The sequence below is a fragment of the Dama dama genome, chromosome 32, assembly GCF_033118175.1.
Source record: "Dama dama isolate Ldn47 chromosome 32, ASM3311817v1, whole genome shotgun sequence".
NCBI classification, from domain to species: Eukaryota; Metazoa; Chordata; class Mammalia; order Artiodactyla; family Cervidae; genus Dama; species Dama dama.
In genome coordinates this window covers 41,479,393-41,500,469 of record NC_083712.1, presented here as the reverse complement: position 1 = coordinate 41,500,469, position 21,077 = coordinate 41,479,393, and the positions used below count along the sequence as shown (strand labels likewise).

The following is a 21,077-nucleotide window of genomic DNA, read 5'->3' as shown; positions in this document are numbered from 1 at the left end:
GTCTGTCACTGTTTCCACTGTTTCCCCATCTATTTGCCATGAAGTGATGGGACCAGATGCCATGATCTTAGTTTTCTGAATATTGAGTTTTAAGCCAACTTTTTCAATCTCCTCTTTCACTTTCAAGAGGCTCTTTAGTTCCACGCTTTCTGCCATAAGGGTGGTGTCATCTGCATATCTGAGGTTATTGATATTTCTCCCAGAAATCTTGATTCGAGGCTGTGCTTCATCCAGTCTAGCATTTCTCATGATGTACTCTGCATATAAGTTAAATAAGCAGGGTGAAAATATACAGTCTTGACATACTCTTTCACCGATTTGGAACCAGTCTGTTGTTCCCTGTCCAGTTCTATCTGTTGCTTCTTGCCCTGGATACAGATTTCTCAGGAGGCAGGTCAGGTGGTCTGGTATTCCCATCTCTTTCAGAATTTTCAACAGTTTGTTGTGATCCACACAGTCAAAGACTTCAGCATAGACAATAAAGCAGAAGTAGATGTTTTTCTGGAACTCTCTTGCTTTTTCGATGATCCAACGGATGTTGGCAATTTGATCTCTGGTTCCTCTGCCTTGTCTAAATCCAACTTGTACATCTAGAAGCTCACAGTTCATGTACTGTTGAAGCCTGGCTTGGAGAATTTTGAGCATTACTTTGCTAGCATGTGAGATGAGTGCAATTGTGTGGTAGTCTGAGCATTCTTTGGCATTGCCTTTCTTTGGGATTGGAGTGAAAACTTACCTTTTCTGGTCCTGTGGCCACTGCTGAGTTTTTCAAATTTGCTGGCATCTTGAATGCAGCACTTAGACAACATCATCTTTTAGGATTTGAACTAGCTCAACTGGAATTCCATCACCTCCACTTGCTTTGTTTGTAGTGATGTTTCCTAAGGCCCGCTTGACTTTGCTTTCCAGGATGTCTGGCTCTAAGTGAGTGATCACACCATCGTGATTATCTGGGTCATGAAGATCTTTTTTGTATAGTTCTTCTGTCAATTCTTACCACCTCTTAATATCTTCTGCTTCTGTTAGGTCCATACCATTTCTGTCCTTTATTGAGCCTGTATTTGCATGAAATGTTTCCTTGGTATCTCCAATTATCTTGAAGATATCTCTAGTCTTTCCCATTCTATGGTTTTCCTCTATTTCTTTGCATTGATCACTGAGGAAGCCTTTCTTATCTCTCTGTGCTATTCTTTGAAACTCTGCATTCAAATGGGAATATCTTTCCTTTTCGCCTTTGCCTTTCTCTTCTCTTCTTTTCACAGCTATTTGTAAGGCCTCCTCAGACAACCATTTTGCCTTTTTGCATTTCTTTTTCTTGGGGATGGTCTTGCTCCCTGCCTCCTCTACAGTGTCAGGAACCTCTGTCCATAGTTCTTCCAGCACTCTGTCTATCAGATCTAATCCCTTGAATATATTTCTCACTTCCACTGTATAATCGTAAGGGATTGATTTAGGTCATAACTGAATGGTCTAGTAGTTTTCCCTACTTCCTTCAATTTAAGTCTGAATTTGGCAATAGGGAGTTCATGGCCTGAGCCACAGTCAGCTCCCAGTCTTATTTTTGCTGACTCTATAGAGCTTCTCCATCTTTGGCTGCAAAGAAAATAATCAATCTGATTTCGGTATTGACTATCTGGTGATGTCGATATGTAGAGTCTTCTCTTGTGTTGTTGGAAGAGGGTGTTTGCTATGACCAGTGCATTCTCTTGGCATAACTCTGTTAACCTTTGTCCTGCTTTATTCTGTATTCCAAAGCCAAGCTTGCCTGTTACTCCAGGTATTTCTTGACTTCCTACTTTTGCATTCCAGTCCTCTATAATGAAAAGGACCTCTTTTTTGGATGTTAGTTCTAGAAAGTCTTTTAGGTCTTCATAGAACCGTTCAACTTCAGCTTCTTCAGTATTATTGGTTGGGACATAGACTTGGATTACTGTGGTATTGAATGGTTTGCCTTGAAAATGAACAGAGATCATTCTGTCATTTTTGAGATTGCATCCAAGTACTGCATTTTCTCTTTTGTTGACTATGATGGCTACTCCATTTCTTCTAAGGGATTCTTGCCCACAGTAGTAGATATAATGGTCATCTGAGTTAAATTCACCCATTCCAGCCCATTTTAGCTCACTGATTCCTAAAATGTCGACGTTCACTCTTGCCACCTCCTGTTTGACCACTTCCAATTTGCCTTGATTCATGGACCTAACATTCCAGATTCCTATGCAACATTGCTCTTTACAGCATCAGACTTTGCTTCTATCACCAGTCACATCCACAACTGGGTGTTGTTTTTGCTTTGGCTCCGTCTATTCATTCTTTCTGGAGTTATTTCTCCACCGAATCTCCAGTAGCATATTGGGTACCTACCGACCTGGGGAGTTCATCTTTCAATGTCCTATCTTTTTGCCTTTTCATACTGTTCATGGGGTTCTCAAGGCAAGAATACTGAAGTGGTTTGCCATTCCCTTCTCCAGTGGACCATGTTTTGTCAGAACTCTCCACCATGACCTGTCTGTCTTGGGTGGCCCTACACTGCATGGCTCATAGTTTCATTGAGTTAGACAAGGCCATGGCCCACGTGATCAAATAGTGAGTTTTCTGTGATTGTGGTTTTCAGTCTGTCCGCCCTCTGATGGAGAAGGATAAGAGGCTTATGGAAGCTTCCTGATGGGAGAGACTGACTGAGGGGGAAATTGGGTCTTGTTCTGATGGGCAAGGGGCTAGGTATTATATTCAGAATCATCAGGAAAAGTTATTTGTATTTGTGGCAGAGACCTTGCTCATCCAAACATTCTTTGCTTCTGCCTTCCCCAGACTTTCAGATGATTGAGAGGAGATGTACTTTTTAAAAAAGTTTATTTATCTTGTTTTTGTCTGCAGTGGGTCTCGGTTGCTCTGTGCAGATTTTCTCTGGTTGTGCTGGGCAGGGCTGCTCTTTCGGTGAGGTGCACAGATTTCTCATTGTGGTCGCTTCTCTTGTTGCTGAGCGTGGGCACTAGGGTGCATGGGCTTCAGTAGTTGTGGCTTGGTTGCCTGGGTCATGTGGGCCACCAAAAATCAAACCTGTTTCCCCTACATTGAAAGGAGGGTTCTTAACCACTGGTCCTCCAGGGAAGTTCATGGAGTAGATGTCTTAAGACCGGTTACAAGATGGAAGAGGGCCATTCAACTGACATTAGCCTTTGCAAGAGCAGAAAAGGCTTTTTTGCGATCCTTTGGGGCTGTTTGTTATTTCAGGAGAGTCTAATCCATCCTGCTTGATACATTGTCCCTGAACGTTACTGTTTCACACATAAGCTTTTATGAATACATCCATCATTCTTAGCCAAAATGGATACTGAGTGCTTCTTTTTATATAATTCCCCCAAATCACTGGCTTGACAGGTAATGGCATCACATTTAGCTGTAACCTTTCTTTCATTTTTTGACCCGTAAGAGTTTGAAGCTGCTCTAGTGGCGTGTGTATCTTAACTTTAGGAGATGGATGGAGAACAATCTGACATGCTTCAGAGGCCTTCTGGCATCACCTCTGTGTGACGACTGCACGGGCAACACTTATTGGCACTTAGTAGGCATTTAATGAATATTTGTTACAATACTGAAAATTGGAAGGATGCATTATAATGAGAATAATGAGATGTGTTTAAATATCTGTAGCTTGCTTTTCAGATTAAGTTGCCTTGCTTATTTAAATTTGATGTCAATGTGATGATCAAAGGCAGTGCTTTTCCAATTTGACAAGAAGTGGCATGCCTGGCCACTTGTCTGATTTTAAAAAAACAAATTTGGCGAAACACAGAATAAAGGATTAGACAAATATAGGCCCTGAACTCAGACTCAGCTTTAAATTCTGGTTGTATCTGTGTGAATTTTTGCAATTAAAGTCCTCAACCCTCAATTTCATGTTGGCAAGATTATGGAGATATTGAGATTATGTAACTATTGTAATAAAGGAGAAGGTATATGTAAAATACTTACTATAGTCCCTACAACTTAAGTGTTGAATGAATGAATGTACATATAGTTAGACACAAACACACAACCCTCAGTATTTGCAAGATTTTGTGTCTGTGAATGCACCTACTCACTAAAATTTATTTGTAACCACAAAATCAGCACTCATGGCATTTCATGGGCCGTGTGTGCACTTGTGTGCAAAGTGGTAAAACATTTGAGTTGCCCTGTGTGTATATTCTCAGCTGACGGCCACACTCTGTCTTCTGAATTTCAACTCTCACATGGCAAACAAGTGCCTTTTTTTACAGTCTAGTTCCTGCCAGGTATTTTGCACTTTTGTACTTTTTGTTGGAAACGTTGCCATTTAAAATGGCCCCCCAGGACAGTGCTGGAGTGCGCTCTAGGGCTTCTAAGTGCGAGAAGGATGTGATGTGCCTTGTGGAAAAATGTGTGTGTTTAGATAAGCTTTGTTCAGGCATGCATTATAATGTGGATTTGAGTTAAATGCTAGTGAATCCAAAATATATGTGAAAGAAGGTGTCTTTAAACAGAAGCACATGTACAACAAGATTCTATGTGGACCAGTTGGTCAGAATGTGGCCACAGCCTCGCAGGAACCTAACTCTATTCCTCCAAGGAACGCTTGATCAATATTTGGTAATTCAGTGTACTTGGAGAGTTTATAGAGTGCAACTACCAGGAATAGCAAGAATCAAACGTCTATGTGATAAAAGTTCCTCTATATTAATTTATAAAATGAAACTTTCAAAAAACCTGTTCATCTCTCAACCACAAAATAAAAATGTATTATGTTTTAGAGATCCTGCAGTGTGGTAAATGATAGTTGAGCAGGCTGACTCTAACCTCATGAGAAAAATCAATGATTGTAACTGATAGTTGTTAAGATATTATATCAGAAATATCACCTTCATCGTTTCATTGAATCTTCAAAATAAATATAAAGTAGTATTAGCTCCATTTTGTGGATGGAGATTGAAATTCTATGGGGTAAGGTGATTGCTTGGTGTCACATAATGAAATACACGATAGGAATTTGAACTCAGGACTTCTTTTTTTTTTTAATTATTTATTTCTTTGGCTTCGTCGGATCTAAGTTGTGGTGCAGCCTTGGTAGTTACAGCGCTCGAACATAGTTGCCCCAAGACATGTGTGATCTTAGTTACTGGACTAGGGAATCAAACCTCTGTCCCCTGCATTGGAAGGCGGCTCCTTAACCACCGGACGGCCAAGGAAGTCAGAACCCAGGACTTCTGACTGCATTTTCTAAAGCTTTTCCCTTGATCTCTCAGTTCAGTTCAGTTCAGTGACTCAGTCGTGTCCGACTCTTTGCGACCCCATGAATCACAGCACACCAGACCTCCCTGTCCACCACCAGCTCCCGGATTTTACTAAAACTCATGTCCATCGAGTCGGTGATGCCATCCAGACATCTCATCCTCTGTCGTCCCCTTCTCCTCCTGCCACCAATCCCTCCTAGCATCAGGGTCTTTTCCAATGAGTCAACTCTTCGCATGAGGTGGCCAAAGTACTTGATCTCTAGGTGACAATAAATAATGCTTCGTAAAATGATCTACAGACTTCTGCTCACCTAATGAAGAGCGCAGTTCAAACCCCGAAGCTGTCACTAAGATGATTGAAAGCAATAAAGATGCAAGGCTGATATTTATACAAAAATGTCACTCAATTAAAAAGATTAAGCTCAAAAAAAAAAAAAAAAAAGAGAGAGAGAGAGAATTTCTCATTTGTAGGAGCAGTGAACCACTCTGTGAGGAAAGACATGGACAGCCAGTGATCTCGGGGGCTCTGCTCATCCTGTGTGTGGGTGCGTTTATCGTATATTCCTCTTCTTCTTCTACTTTTTTTTTTTTTGTATATTCCTCTTCTGAAACCATGTTGCTTGTCTCCATTTTTTCCCCTTATTTCCTGTTGAAAATGAGAGAGAAAGAGTTTCAGAACTTTTCCATAAATTCCTATGGCAGACACCGAATTGCTTCTTTGAGTTGTCTGTTGAATGAATAAAGATCAGGGTATTCTGGATCTCTCTGAAACTTTCATAAATTCACGTTTTGAATAATATATGCATTTCAGGTCCAATCCGTGCCTCATATCCGCATAGAAGAGTTTCTTTACCACAGCAGTTCTATCATCTGAATCAGGTTATTTGGGTTGCCTGGCAGAACCTGTCTGGATACTTGTTTTAACAGATGCAAACAATAGTTTGTCAAACAGGCAGATCCTCACAGCAGTGCATTTTCTTTCAAATTAGGAAAGCTGCCATGTTCTAAGGCATTGTCTTCAGATCAATGCATTTGTTCTGATGATGCCTTTGGCTTATCTAATGTTTACAAATACAGCAAGTAATAGATTTACAGAATTACAGAGCTGGAAGGCACGTAGCAATTATTATTTCAACAACCTCATCTTCCTGATGAGGACATGGAAGCCTAGAGAGATGAAATTATTTGCCCAAGGTGATAAAACTGGTAGATGGCAAAGAGGCTTCTCTTCTCTTGTGGTGATCATTCCTTGGTCAGGAGAATGATCAGGGAGAAATTGCACCAATCAGGTCCTTGGCTTCTCTGTGGGGAATCAGGTTTAAATGAATTAGCAATGGGAGGTGAGCCAACTTCTTTTGGCCATGCTTTCGTACAGTGGATCATATGAGGCTTGGAACAGTGATTTGGTCGAGGCTACTGTCTTTTTATTTTATATTTGATGACCAATAAAACAACAGGTCGATGATTAGATAGAATTAAAGATTTTGACAATGAGGCTCTTGCCTAGCCAATTTTCACAAATCTTTTTGAATATCCCAAACTCACTTTTCTCCTCCAGGTAATCTAATAGCAATAGAAGATAGTTGATGATATCAGCAGCTTTTATGATGTTGGCTAAACCCTTATTCCAGAAAGTGTTCCTTGACACGTTTTTAGGAAACAATATAGTAGAACAATAAAATAACCAATTTCCTGTCCTTTCTCTGAAACCGTCAGTAGGAGACATGTTCAGGTCTTGGCATCCGTACACGGAATGCATCACGATTAAGGAAACTATGAATGAGAGATGTTCGGGTGGCAACTCTTCAATCATCCACTAAAGATAAGAACCCTGAAAATGTCTACTTGATGAAATTGAGAAGGTACTTGTGCAGTAAACATTCCACCTGAAATAATTGGTAGTAAATGCCCCAAACTGTACTCTTATCTTCTGAAATATCTATATAGTTTAAACATCAGCCTTAAAAGTCTTGATTAACTCTCAGCTTGGTTTCTTTAATAAACAGATGCAATGGGTATGGATTACTGGATAGCACTTGAGTGCAATAAATATTATATTTCTTTATATTTAAAAAATCAATTTATCTGACGTGGGTCCTCTAGCCTTGAAGCTTGGTGAGAAGGACAGTCTTGGTCATTCTTTGGGGTACCCTTTCTTTAGGGTCGTACAGGGCCCTAGAGACATGTGGGGGACCCTCAGAGAGATCCCTCAGCCTGGTAGCTTTTTGATCACCAGGAGGCTGCTGGATTCTTGCTTCCACGGGTTCAAGATGAAGACCTGGGGCTTTCCCAGATGTGGGTCTCACTTGTGTCTCCTCTTCCAGCCTGGTGTTTTCCTCCAGGTCAACGCCTTTCCTTGGTGGGTTCAGTCCCTCTGTGCCAACCTAGAGTTTTGAAGCAAAGACCGTAGTCCCATTATGGACATTCCCAGGGGAGGTCCAGCCATCTTGGACACCCCAGTCTCTATTCATATGTACAACCCTCTTTTTTCCTAATCCCTAAGTAGCAGTAATTCCTGTCCTGACGTGGGACTCACCCCTCTGGCATTCAGATCCCTTTGCCTCTCAGACAGCCCAGGATAAATGCAGTGTCCCTTATCTCATGCGGGTGGGAAAAATCAGACTTCCAGGCTTAAGCTCTCTTGTTGGAATGTAGTAGAAAAGCACCTTTCCTTATCAGGAGGTGGTCTATGGGGAAATAGACAGTTGCTTTACAGGTTATCCTGTGCTATAAATCATCATGTGATCTAGACACCAAACAAGTTTCCCCATCTGAAAACAGAGAGATGACATTTCATGTTTTCTCACTGCATGGCCAGCCTTTAGAGAAGTAGCTTCTCTTGTCTAGGATTTGCTGCTAAGTGACCATCTTCAGTGGTCTGTTGGGCGCACAGTTTATGGTTTTAATTGTAAATCCATCTAGTTTTTCAAGAGGATGCTGGCTCTGTTGAAGGAGCAGGAATTACAGCCACTGTAAGTGATACTGGCTAAAGACAGGACCTCGGAGTCTCAAGTGCTACCCTCAAACCTGAAATATACAAAGGTCTTTGGAAGCCAACAGCCCTGGGTCACTGGAAGGCGTGATGGTCACTTTGTCCCACTTGTTGGAATCACTTACTTGGAAGCAAGAGTCCAGGGTTAAAGGCTTCCTTGTGAATTCTTACTGTAATTACATCTCAATTAATGCAGAGTACAAATCGTTACATCTTCATTTTGCTTTTTCATCAATAGAGTGGATGAAATATTAATACTTGGACTTTTACTTTCAGACAGTAAAACTAATAGACCAAGAATGCTAATGGGCCAGGGAAGCAAAAACTAACTTTGGCAATGTTTTCCTTGATCTTTCTTATCACCCAGGGCAGGTGATTTTTAGTCAAAGTAAGTCATAAAGAAATATCTCTGATGATTTAATATTCAAGAATTTTGCTTTTTTTAGGGAGCTCGGCTCAATGCTCTGTAATGACCTGGAGGGATGGGATGGGGAGTGGGAAGAAGGCTCAAGAGGGAGGGGATATATGTATATTTATGGCTGATTCATGTTATTGTACATCATAAACTAACACAGCATTGTAAAGCAATTATCCTCCAATTAAAACAATTAAAAAGAAAAAGGAAAGATGCACCCAACCCGACGATATAAACAAACCTAGAATCTATTGATTCATGGAGAGGGGCTTGCTGAAAAATGTCAAGTGAGCTATATAGTAATTAGAATATAGAATGGGAATGCAGAAAAAGGAAATATTTTGCTTTTTGGAAAAAAGTCTTATGTTTCATTCAGAGGCTAGTTATACCTAGAAAGTCACAGTCTCTGGATTTAGTATCTTATCCATCTATCTGTTTCCAGTAAGATTCCATTTCCTTCTAAGTCCCATTGTTCGGCATGATTGTCCCGTTGCTGGCATCCCCCAATGCTGGGTATTGACGATGCTCACATTCTGGAAGTCTCCTTCAGGTACTCATTCTAGGGCGGGAAGCGTGCTTCACCTCAGGCATCGGGCATGAGCTCCTTTAAGCTGCCTCTCTTCCAAAGGCCCACTGTTCCAGACTCAGTCCATTTCCCTTCTTGAGCAGATTTGGAAAACAGCTGGCCATCAGTCCAAAAAGGCATCATCCTTGATGAGTCCCAAGAGATATTTAGTCTTTAGCCTCCTTTCTTGTGGTTTAGCCATTCCAAAGCCTTTAACTATTTACATACAACAATGGTGTATGTAATCCTTCATGCCCTGTTCTTCTTTAAGCCAGCTCTCTGGCTCGTGTGTATAATTCTGTAACACACACCATTTACTGTAATAACGGAAACTTACGACAAGCTATGTGAACATTTCGTTACCTCTAAATGAGCTTATTCTCACCCGACTCTGCTCTTCCTCAAGCTCACCGTGTTCCTGGTCCTTGCTGGGCCAGGCTGTGGACCAGCTTCGCAGAACTAAAGGCAGTGCAGGGGAGTGGGAAACCACAGAGCCAGGGCTAGGAGATCTGAGTTCCAGTCTTTGTTTTCCTTATGGCCGGCATGCAGGGTTTTTTTTTTTTTAACATAAAATTTTTTCTTTTAAAATATTTATTTGACTGTTTCTGGGTCTTACTTAGTTTTAGCATGCCAGCTCTTAGTTGCAGCATGTGGGATCTAAGTTCCCTGACCAGGAATTGAACCTGGGACCCCTGCATTGGGAGCATGGAGTCTTAGCCACTGGACCACCACGGAAGTATTTTTTCCCCCAAGCAGGTACTTTGAATCCTGATAATAATGATATGAGGTTGAACCATTAGCATCAAATTTTTTTTTTGTATAATTAAAAACTCCATCCTGAGTTGTTGGATTTCATTTAAAAGTGACGTTATCTTTTCCCATTCCCATTATCTCTTCAACAATGTTTAAAAAGATACATGGACTTCTGTAGAATTAATGCAGCAACATATAATAGTTCTTAAACATTTTGTTATTTATTTACTTTTTTTTTTTTAAAGCCTACAGCACTCAGTATTCCCAGGTGTTCTCCCATCTAAGCACTCACCAGACCTAACCCTGCTTAGCTTCCAAGACCAGTGGAAATCAGGTACATTCAGGGTGCTATGGCCATAGACTTAAAATAATTTTAGAATTTATTAAATCAGAAATCTGTTCATTTGAAAAGGAGAGGGAAAGAATATTTATTTTAAAAATAACATCTGCAGTGCGTGCTTGTGCAACTCAGTCGCGTCCGACTCTTTGCGACCCCATGGACTGTAGCCCGCCAGGCTCCTCTGTCCATGGGATTCTCCAGGCAAGAATACTGGAGTGTGTTGCCATGTCCTTTTCCAGGGGATCTTCCCAACCCAGAGGTCAAACCCACGTTTCCTGTGTCTCCTGCAATGCAGGCAGTTTCTTTACCACTGAGTCACCTGGGAAGCCCTAACATCTGCAGTAAAACTGCCCAAAGGACATCTAATGCATGGTCCGCCTCCCCTCTGACAGGAGGGGATTGGAAAGATGTCCTGGGAGACTGTGTGCTAAGCCAGGAAGGCTCTGTCTTGGCTCCAAGTTCCTGAATTCTACCTGTCTTTGGACAAGAGGCCACTTAAAAATAAAGATGGGCCAGCATGGTGCTGTAGGTCTCAAGGGAAAGATGGTGCTAGTTATAGTCAAGTGGATGAGACAAGGGGTCACAGGTGCTTGGTAAGGTCAAGGTGAACCCAGGGTCCAAGCCAGATGGTGTCCTTCCAGTCCCATAGTTCCCCGCCCTGACCCCACACTGGAAGCAGTTTGTGAACTTTGAAACCTAGTGATGCTCAGCCCTGAGCCAAAGGATTCTGATTTAATTGGCCTACAGTGTGACCTAGAGTGCATAAGTGTTCAACCAGGTGATTCTAAGCCTCAGAAAGGGAAGAAAACCACTGATTCCTAATTCAATGTTTTCAGAATTTAATTTGCATACGAGTCACCTGAGGCTCTCATACATCATGAATGTTCTCATCCAGTGGCCCAAGATTGGACCTGAGATCTCCATCTCCAATAAACTACCAGGCAATGTTGATGTTTTTGATCCATGGGGCACACTCAGAGTAGCAAGTTTTAAGAGGCTTCACCCTCCTTGGCTGTTAATGGTAGAAAGTCTTCAGTTGAGATCATTCTGTTCTTTCTCATGCATTCTCTTTAGGCTGTGTCTGTCTGGAAATAAAGTGTGCAATTTGTGGTCAAAACCATGGTTAAAGGGATGGCTAAGGATGAGTAGTTCAGTTCAGTTCAGTCACTCAGTTGTGTTTGACCCTTTGCGACCCCATGGACTGAAGCAAACCAGGCTTCCTTGTCCATCACCAACTCCCAGAGCTTGCTCAAACTCATGTCCATTGAGTCAGTCATGCCATCCAACCATCTCATCCTCTGTCTTCCCCTTCTCCTCCTGCCTTCAATCTTTCCCAGCACCAGGGTCTTTTCCATTGAGTCAGTTCTTCACATCAGGTGGCCAAAGTATTGTAATTTCAGCTTCAGCATCAGTCCTTCCAATGAATAGTCAGGACTGATTTCCTTTAGGATGGACTGGTTGGATCTCCTTGCAGTCCAAGGGGCTCTGAAGAGTGTTCTCCAACAACACAGTTCAAAAGCATCAATTCTTTGGTGCTCAGCTTTCTTTATAGTCCAACTCTCACATCCATACATGAATACTGGAAAAACCATAGCTTTGACTAGATGGACCTTTGTCAGCAAAGTATTGTCCCTGCTTTTTAATATGATGTCTAGGTTGGACATAGATTTTCTTCCAAGGAGCAAGAGTCTTTTAATTTCATGGCTGCAGTCACCATCTGCAGCGATTTTGGAGCCCAGAAAATAAAGTCTGTCACTGTTTGCATTGTTTCCTCATCTACTTGCCATGAAGTGATGGGACCGGATGCCATGATCTTCATTTTTTGAATGTTGAGTTTTAAGCCAGGTTTTTCACTCTCCTCTTTCTTCAAGAGGCTCTTTAGTTCCTCTTTGCTTTCTGCCATAAGGGTGGTGTCATCTACATGTAAGAAATTCAGGTTCTGAGTAGGCTTCTGTTTCCTCAGGAAAACTGGATTGCCTGATGATTTTCTAACATTTCCCTTCAAAGTCTCATCCAGCCTAAGACCTCATTCTCTGTCCACCAACTTTTGTCTAAGATGAGAAGCAGTGCTATAAGTCTGTGGCCTTAAACTCACTGGGACTGGAAAACCTTCTTGCTTTAGCTTTTGATATTCTGGATTCTCTCTTGATCCAGGTATTGGAGGGCAACTGGTGTGACAGAGCCAAAGAGCCCCGTCTGTGTCACAGTCTGACCTCTGGAAGTTCTTGAGTTCCTTGGAGGTTTATAGAGCTGACTCCCAAGGACACAGACCAAGCAGTTTCTAAGTGGTAGTTAATACAAGGTACTTTTATTTCTAGATTGTTTGGATTAGCCAAATAGATACATGCAAAATATATGCAAAGCTAATATCCAAAGTTTTAAATACACAGACGTAGAGAACAGACTCGTGGAAATGGCAAGGGAAGGAGAAGGTGGGACGTGTTGAGAGCAGCATTGAAACATATACATTCCCGTGTGTAAAATAGCTAGTGGGAAGTACACTAGTGGAGGGCGTCCAACCCCATGTTCTGTGATGACCTAGAGGGCTGAGATGGGAGGGAGGGAATCTATGTATACTTACACCTGTTGCAAAGAGCCAACTCATTGGGAAGGACCCTGAGGCTAGGAAAGACGGAGGGCGGGAGAAGGGGCAGACAGGAGGTGAGATGGTTGGATGGTATCATCGACTCAATGGGCCTGAGTTTGAGCAAACTCTGGGAGAGAGTGAAGCACAGGGAAGCCTGGGGTCTCAATGCGTTGGACATGACTGAGCAACTGAACAACAACCGATTCACATTGTCGTACGGCAGAAACCAACACAACGTTGCAAAGCAATTATCCTCCAAGTAAAAATAAATTAAAAATAAATACGAAGTAGTGGCAATTTTCATAACCTGCCAACTCTGGGTTGTTGCGATCAGTGTTTCTTTTAGGAATGTGGGCTTAAAGAAGCTCATAGCCGAGGTTGGATGGAGAAGCCAGGAGACCCCTTTGGGGGCACTGGCTTGGGGGGGATGCTGGCTAAGGGTGAAGGAGGAAAGTGCACATGCACGCGTTCTCCTCGGGGGACAGTACCAGCACCAACTTCTTTAAAATGACTTCTAAAGTCTCAGCCTCCCTCCAGCCCAGGCCAAAAGGCCACCCTCTTTCTCCGTCTTCCTCTAAACTTAGCTGGCACTTTATCTCCGCTGTGCTTCTGGCATGGATCACTTTTCTCATCTCTTAATCCTCTATGAATATTCATAGGCTATAAGAAACGATTCCAGGAAGCTGGCTCCCTGGTTGCATAGCTGATGCTTCTGGATAAGTAAATCATGCCCACCCCTTGAGCATGGAGTATGGATTAGGTGACGCCGGGGACGATAGCAAAATGAAAAGAGCAGGAGTTGGTATCTGTTCTCAGGCTCAGCGGCCCACACACCCCATCTCACTGTACCCACGATGGTCTGGGTGATGCTCTCTCGCCCACCACTCTAAGGATGGCACCTGCTGGGGCTGGGCGTGGGGGTGGCAGTGAGTCAAGAGTCCCTCTAGGGGAAGCTGACTCTGCCTCTTGTTTGAGATTTGTGAGGAGAGGCACTTCAGGCAGTGTCCAATTAGCCGGTCATTAATTCTTGCTCAAGCAGTAAGCAAAGAATACAGCCGGATGATGTCATAACTCTTCGGGTCCAAACAACTTAATGAGTATTTATGTCCTAATGACTTGGCAACCATGTGCAAAAGTAATGTGCATACATTGAGTGAAGTCTTAACTTTGCACTTTATCCTCAAATAACCACACTGACTAATGGGTGCGTTCGCCTGTCGGGCACCATGTGATTTCTCAAATCTTAGAATTAGACTGGATGATGTCAACTGTATTCCCTGTTTCTCATTGATTGGTTGGATGGATTGGAGGTACACGGCAGCCTCCAGAAGTCCAGCTTCCTGGGAATGTGGAGCGCACGGAAGGGATTGTAGCATCTCATGCTGAAACTGAATTTTACCTAGAGGTAGAGGTTCCCATGGGATCTGAGGGATTCACCATGCCTTCTAGGATTGTCAAAGATCCTATGGGCTCTCCTCTTTGTTCACTGCCTTGTCCAGGGCAAGTCTGCACAGAGTTTGAGAATAGGGGCCATAACTAAAAGTTCTGAGAATGAACTCAGAGGGAATAGAGTATCTTAACTGAACAGTGTTTGAAGACCGAGTGCCTTGAGTGTACTGTAGCCACAGTGCAGCAGGGAGTGTTCAGATCAGTCTGGAACAGAGAGGATGCTGTCATGTCATCCTAGCAGAAAGTCCTAAAGTGTGTGTGTGTGCTTCGCTTCAGTCGTGTCCGACTCTTTGTGACCCTATTGACCATAACCCACCAGGATCCTCTGTCCATGGGATTCTCCAGGCAAGAATACTGGAGGGGGTTGCCATGCCCTCCTCCAAAGGATCTTCCCAACACAGGGATTGAACCCACATCTCTTACTGTCTCCTGCATTGGCAGATGGGTTCTTCCACCACTAGAGTCACCTGGGGAACCCCATTTTGGGCACCATGGACTGATTTAATGGAAGAGAATTTTTACATAGACACAGGTTAGGGCTTGGTTTCGGGATGATTCAAATACATTGCATTTATTTTCACTTTATTTCTGTTATTATTGCATCAAGTCAACCTCAAACCATCAGGCATTAGATCCTGGAGGTGGGGGACCCCTGTCCTAAAGTAAAATGTGATTCCTTCTCGTAAATAAATAGCTCAATGGAGAAGACATTTTCCCCCTCATTCCGCATGCACTGGTTCTGAGCACCTGGGATATGTCAGCGGACAAAATAGATAAAGCTTCTGTCCTTCTGAAACTTACATTCTGTCCTCCTTATCTCAATGCCTAGAAGAATGTGGAGCATCACAGCCCTGGAATTCTTTTGTCAAGCAACATGAGAAAGTTATAAAAGGGCTTTTATCTCCTCTGAAGTTCTATTTAATGATTTATTTTCAAAGATTAGGATTCTGCAGAAAACAAGCATACTTAAGATATTTAGAACCTTATCAGTGACTGAACTAGAGGGAATTATCCTATATTAATGAAAATCAATGATCTATGAATAGGATATTAATGAAGACTGATGATCTATGAATGCCGTGTGGGCGAGGAAGCAATTCTTGCTAATAGGCTGATTATACTCAGACTGTTGATACAAAACTGAATCGGAATGATGGTCTGGTAAGTCACCCTCATCTTTGTTAATTCTCAGGAAGTGTTTAATGGCACGTGCTTTGGAATATGGGTTATCTGATCGTGTTCTTTAATTTTCTTCATGGTTTCTAAGAAATAGCACATGGATTTTTCTATTCTATCTTGCAACCTCAGATAGCAGTATTCACCGCCTAACATATCAGATGAGAAGGAAGAGAGATGCTTCATTTTGTCTAAATCATGATAGCCATTTCGGGACTGGCTGTAGTGGGAAAGGAGTCACCCAGTACCTTTGTGGGAGAAGCTGGAGCTTTTACATCATATTCTGACTGAGTCAGCTTTTGCCCAGCCCATCCCCCCAATCAAAAATAAATTAATGAATAAATCACTGCAGTAAACATCTTGTAAGATTTAATTTAAGACCTGATCGTGGCACCAAAAGTCCCCTAAGCACCATTTTCTGGACTTTGCACTAAAACAAGTTAGCATGAAATGTGGCCTCTATATAAGATGAAAAATAAAAATGATTTTCCCCGCATCAGGGGTTATATATCCATGAGTATAAACCACATCGTCCATAATCCACAACTTAAAAATAACCATTGCCTAAGATTTTTATTTATAGCCTGCTAGTCTTCATAGTTTTATATGTCTATGTACATAATTTAATAAGTAATTTGGTTTACATCCCCCATGTAATCTCTGTCTTTTCATTTATATCTTGAACATTTCTCCAGGTCACTAAATATTTTTTCTAAAACATAGTTTTGACTGCTGTATTTCAGAGTGTAAGTAAGTATTAGTTGCTTAGTTGGCCCGATTCTTTGTGACCCCATGGACTGCAGCCCACCAGGCTCCTATGTCCTTGGGATTTTCCAGGCAAGGATGCTGGAGTGGGTTGCCATTTCCTTCTCCAGGGGATCTTCCCGACCCAGGGATCCAACCTGGGTCATTTCAGAGTGTAGAGAGACACAATTTATTTAATTCATCCCACTTATGAATTTCTAACTTGTTTTTAATCCTATAAAGTAAGTTTAATGAAATTATCAAAGATTTTAAATTTAGCTATCATAAGGCATTTATTAAAACATGAAAGTTGATATTAACTGAAATTTACTAGTTCTTTTCTTCGCTTATTCATCACATGTTTATTGGGCATTTACTATCTACAAAAGGGAATGCTGTCCTCTGTGAGAGGCACAAAGGGAGTTTACATTTTGAGCCCCAACTTTACACAGTTTACATGGAGTTGAGGCATTTACGTGAAGAAGGGGCTGGACTGTTTGGGCTAAGCTGTGTAGGGACAGCTGCTTTTCAGCCAGGCACTAAGTGACCTGGTCACGCTGAACTGTCAACAGCATGTGCAGAAAACAGCGATGCTTGCAGAAGAATTCCTCCTGTCATGAATTTGGTTTAGGATAGGAGACTAGAGAGAGAGAAAGGAAAGGCAGTTTATCATAGGGCCTGGAAATTAGGAAAATTATTTTAAGAGAACATGCATATTTTCAAATAATCCCTACTGAGAACAGATGCTGAAGCCTGGGAGATGTATTCTGACTCTGTAGCTCATCTGTTAGGGTATTTGGCCTGTAGCACCCTTGACATCACTGGAAACTAGTTGACGTTGAAATATGGCGCTGGGTCTCAAGTCAGGAGAGCTGATCTCTGCAATTTCCTTTTCTGCTTATTAATTAGGAGTCCTACACTGGCTGATTTATCTCCCGAGCTTCAAGCTGCCCCATTGGTCAAGCTGGATTTGGGGACAACTCAAATTAAAAAAAAAAAATACAGCAGCCAATGGAATAAACTGCATAATATCACAAAACTTGGAAGACTTAGTATTGTGGATAAAAACTCTAAAGTAAGAAAACCACATACTTTTTGGGGGAATCTATTATGGACTGTTATTTTTTTTTTAAAATTTTTATACATGTTAAAGGTTACTTTCCATTTAGCTATTTCAGAATTTTAGCTGTTTTCCCCATATTGTACAATATATACTTGAGCCTGTCTTACACCCAGTAATTTGTACCTCTCACACCCTGCCCTGTATCACACCTTCCTCCTCACCACTGGTAACCACTGGTAACCACTGGTAACCGCTGGTAACCACTGGTTCGTCCTCTGTATCTGTGAGTCTGCTTCTTTTTTGTTATCATCAGTAGTTCAGTGTATTTTTTAGATTCTGCATATAAGTGATATCATACAGTATTTGCCTTTCTCTAACTTATTTCACTTAGCCCTTGAAGTCCATCCATGTTGCTGTGAATGACAAAATCCCATTCCTCTTAATGGCTGAGTAATATTCCATTGTATATATATATATGTACCACATCTTCTTTATCGGTTCATCTGTCAATGAACACTTAGGTTGCTTCCATGTATTGGCAGTTGCAAATAATGCTGCTGTGAACATTGAGGTGCATGTGTCTTTTTGAATTAGTAGAAAACCACCTGTTTTAAAATGAACCCATTTACAGGATTATTTCAAAAGCCCCCAAATTCTTTGTGAGAATGAATGAAAGAGGGAGAGAGGAAAGGAGGAAAGGAGGAAAAAAGAAGAAAGAGAGGAAGAGAGAGAGAGAGAGAGAGAGAAAGTGTCAGAACTAAGAGATATTAGTGAAGCCTCACTTGGATGGGTGTGGGGGTTGAAGGTCTTCGTGTGACTCTGGACTGGAAGGCATGCAGGTCAGTGAGAACACCATTACACCCTTTCCTGGAGATTGTGTTACTGCCTTCTCTGGCTAAGGATACCCACTCAACGATCTAGCGAGTAAGCCTTTGAGAACTATCAATGGATCCTCTCTGCCTGGTTGAAAGAGAACCTGCTCTAGTCTCCTGAGCAGTTATTTCTGAACTTTTTCTCCCTTTAATTCTTTTCTCCAGTGGGATGTTAAATCAGGTCTGATCCCAGAGGCTAGGGTGATCAACTCATCCCCGTTTGCTCAGAACTTTTCCCATTATGGGCTTCCCTGGTGGCTCAGTTGGTAAAGACTCCTCCTGCAATGTGGGAGACCTGGGTTCGATCCTTGGGTTGGTAAGATCCCCTAGAGAAGGGAAAGGCTGCCCACTCCAATATTCTGGCCTGGAGAATTCCATGGACTGTACAGTCCATAGGGTCGCAAAGGGTCAGACATGCCTGAGCGACTTTCACTTTACTTCACTTTCCCATTTTAGCTCTGAAAGCCCTATGTCCTAGGAACACTCTCGGTCACGGATACACAGCTATCCTGCCAAAAGCTGCATTGAAGGTTTTGATACTGTGATCAAGGGATCAGAGGAAAATGGCTTCCTGTTTGAATGCAAAATTTCCAGAATGAAAGGCCTTATTTGTACTCTCTGAAATATGCAGAGATAAACTTGTGGGAACCAGAGGCATCAGAGATTCGCTGAAGGTCACGCAGTTCAGGCGTGGTGGGGTCCAACTCAACTTTGATTTCCAGTTTTGAGTCAAAACTGTTTTCATTCCCAGCTACTACCTTTGTTTGCCTATAGGGGATATGGGCTGTGGCTCAGATGGTAAAGAATCTGCCTGCAATGTGAGAGACCCAGGTTCAGTCCCCGGGTTGGGATGATCCCCTGGAGTAGGAAATGGCAACTCACTCCAATATTCTTGTCTGGAGAATCCCATGGACAGAGGAGCCTGGCGTGATAACAGTTCTGACTCCGCAGAGTCGGAGACAACTGAGCAACTAACACACACACATAGGGAATATAAACTTAGTTTCAATTGATGAAGACAGTTAGACATAGAAGCATAAGAAAAATTAAACTCTGGGTCTGTACCAGGATGGTAGGATTATTAAAGAGAAGAAGCTCCCATGCAAATGCAACATTAAACTACTTTCTTATGCACAAGATAAGATTATCTTATTTGATGAATATTCTATGGTGTATTGCTCCTGCCAGAATGTGGTATATAAGGTATCAGTTGATAAAATCAACTCTGAAATGTTTTTTAGGGTCCAGTTTAGAGAAAAATAAATTATGCTTTACGAGTCAACGTTCATTCAGACTGCAAACATTTGATATGTTTTTCATTTCTATCCAAAACCATGGATAGCTATAAATCCTCAGAAATTGATAAAAATGCTGGAAACTTTGGAAGAAAGATCCAATTTCCTTCAGAGAAGTGGATAGAAGTCCTTTCACATTACAGGTCAACTGCATATTTGTAGCTTTTATTAGCATTTCTAAGTCAGAGCAGAGTGATTCTGGGTGGCTGCAGGAACGGTGCAGCCCCAGTTGGAGTTTTATCATCACCGGGTGATGTATTACCGAGTCTGGCAATGAGGCTTTCAAGAGACTTCTTATTTCTCTTAAGTCCCTATAGAAATAATACCACTCGGTTTCATCCAGAGTAGCTAAAAACTTCCCTAATGGTGAAATCTCTGGGTAGGTCCGAAAAGGCTCTCTAGGTATTGTGCCATGCAGACATTTTCTGAATTAAAATGTCCTTTAGCAAGTGTTTACTTGCATATCAATTATTTATCTTTTATTGAGACACAGTTGACTTACAAATTTGTGTCAGTTTCAGTTGTACAACATAGTGATTCAGTATTTTTGCAGATTATACCCCGTTTTAGATGATTGGAAGATGTTGGGTGTAACTCCCCGTGCTGTACAGTAAATCCTTGAGGCTCAATCTGTTGCACGTGTAGTAACTGGTGTGTATGAATCCCCTGCTTTTAGTTTGTCCCTCCAGTCCCCCTCTAGTAGCCACAAGCTTGTGTCTGTGAGTTCGTTTCTGTTTTGCACAAATGTTCATTTGCACTATTTTTACATTCTGCATGGAAGCGCAGGGGCATGGGTTTGATCCCTGGTTGGGGAGATAGATCCTACATGCCACAGCTAAGACCTGGTCCAGGCAAATAAATAAATATTTTTAAAAAGAAAAGAAAAAACCAAACTTTGACATCTCCGAAGTCCATCATCTGAGAAGGACAATAATCCAACTCATAGTTATTGAAAAGATGCAAGCAACTGAATGTTGTAATGCATTAAAAAAGTTAATTATGTTTTCTGTTAGTAAACCCTCCCAAGTTAGATTCTTTTTTTTTTTTCACCCTTGAACCCAAATTAACTGTAAGCTCACAAGGGAATGTGCTAATAGCTGAGGCTGTGTATCTCAAAATAGTGATAGTCCCATCTTTTCAGTTTAGATAAGCAACATCTGCTCTGTGGTGTTTGTCTTTTGGTCTAAAAAAATACTGTACTTTCAACATCAATTTTAGCAGGTTTGGTTGAAAATAACCTCTCCCAATAAACAGAAGTAACTGACAATAAAATTAGCATGACTTTGTCAATTGGTCCAATCTATGCAACTGATGGATCTGTTTCTATCACTTTGGCAAATCCCTTATTTATTAGCTCTATCCATTTATAGCACACAGATGTCTAATTCATTCATTCAGAATCTTTCAAGTCCTGATTGTTCAATGTTTACTTGAAGTTTTGGCTTTGGTTAATAAATCATTTCTTGACCTCCAACAGTTTATTTAAAAAACAAAACAAAACCTTTCTTTCCTCCCAAAGAGTGCTCTCCCAAACTATCAGATGAAACCATAACAGACTGCAATCCCTGATCGCA

General features: G+C 41.6%; 1 protein-coding gene across 1 annotated transcript in view; it reads left to right on the top strand.

The window, feature by feature from the left end:
* Positions 1 to 21,077, top strand: part of ZMAT4 (zinc finger matrin-type 4) — a 309,158-nt gene that overhangs the window by 209,350 nt on the left and 78,731 nt on the right. The gene's annotated exons all lie outside the window — the stretch shown is intronic.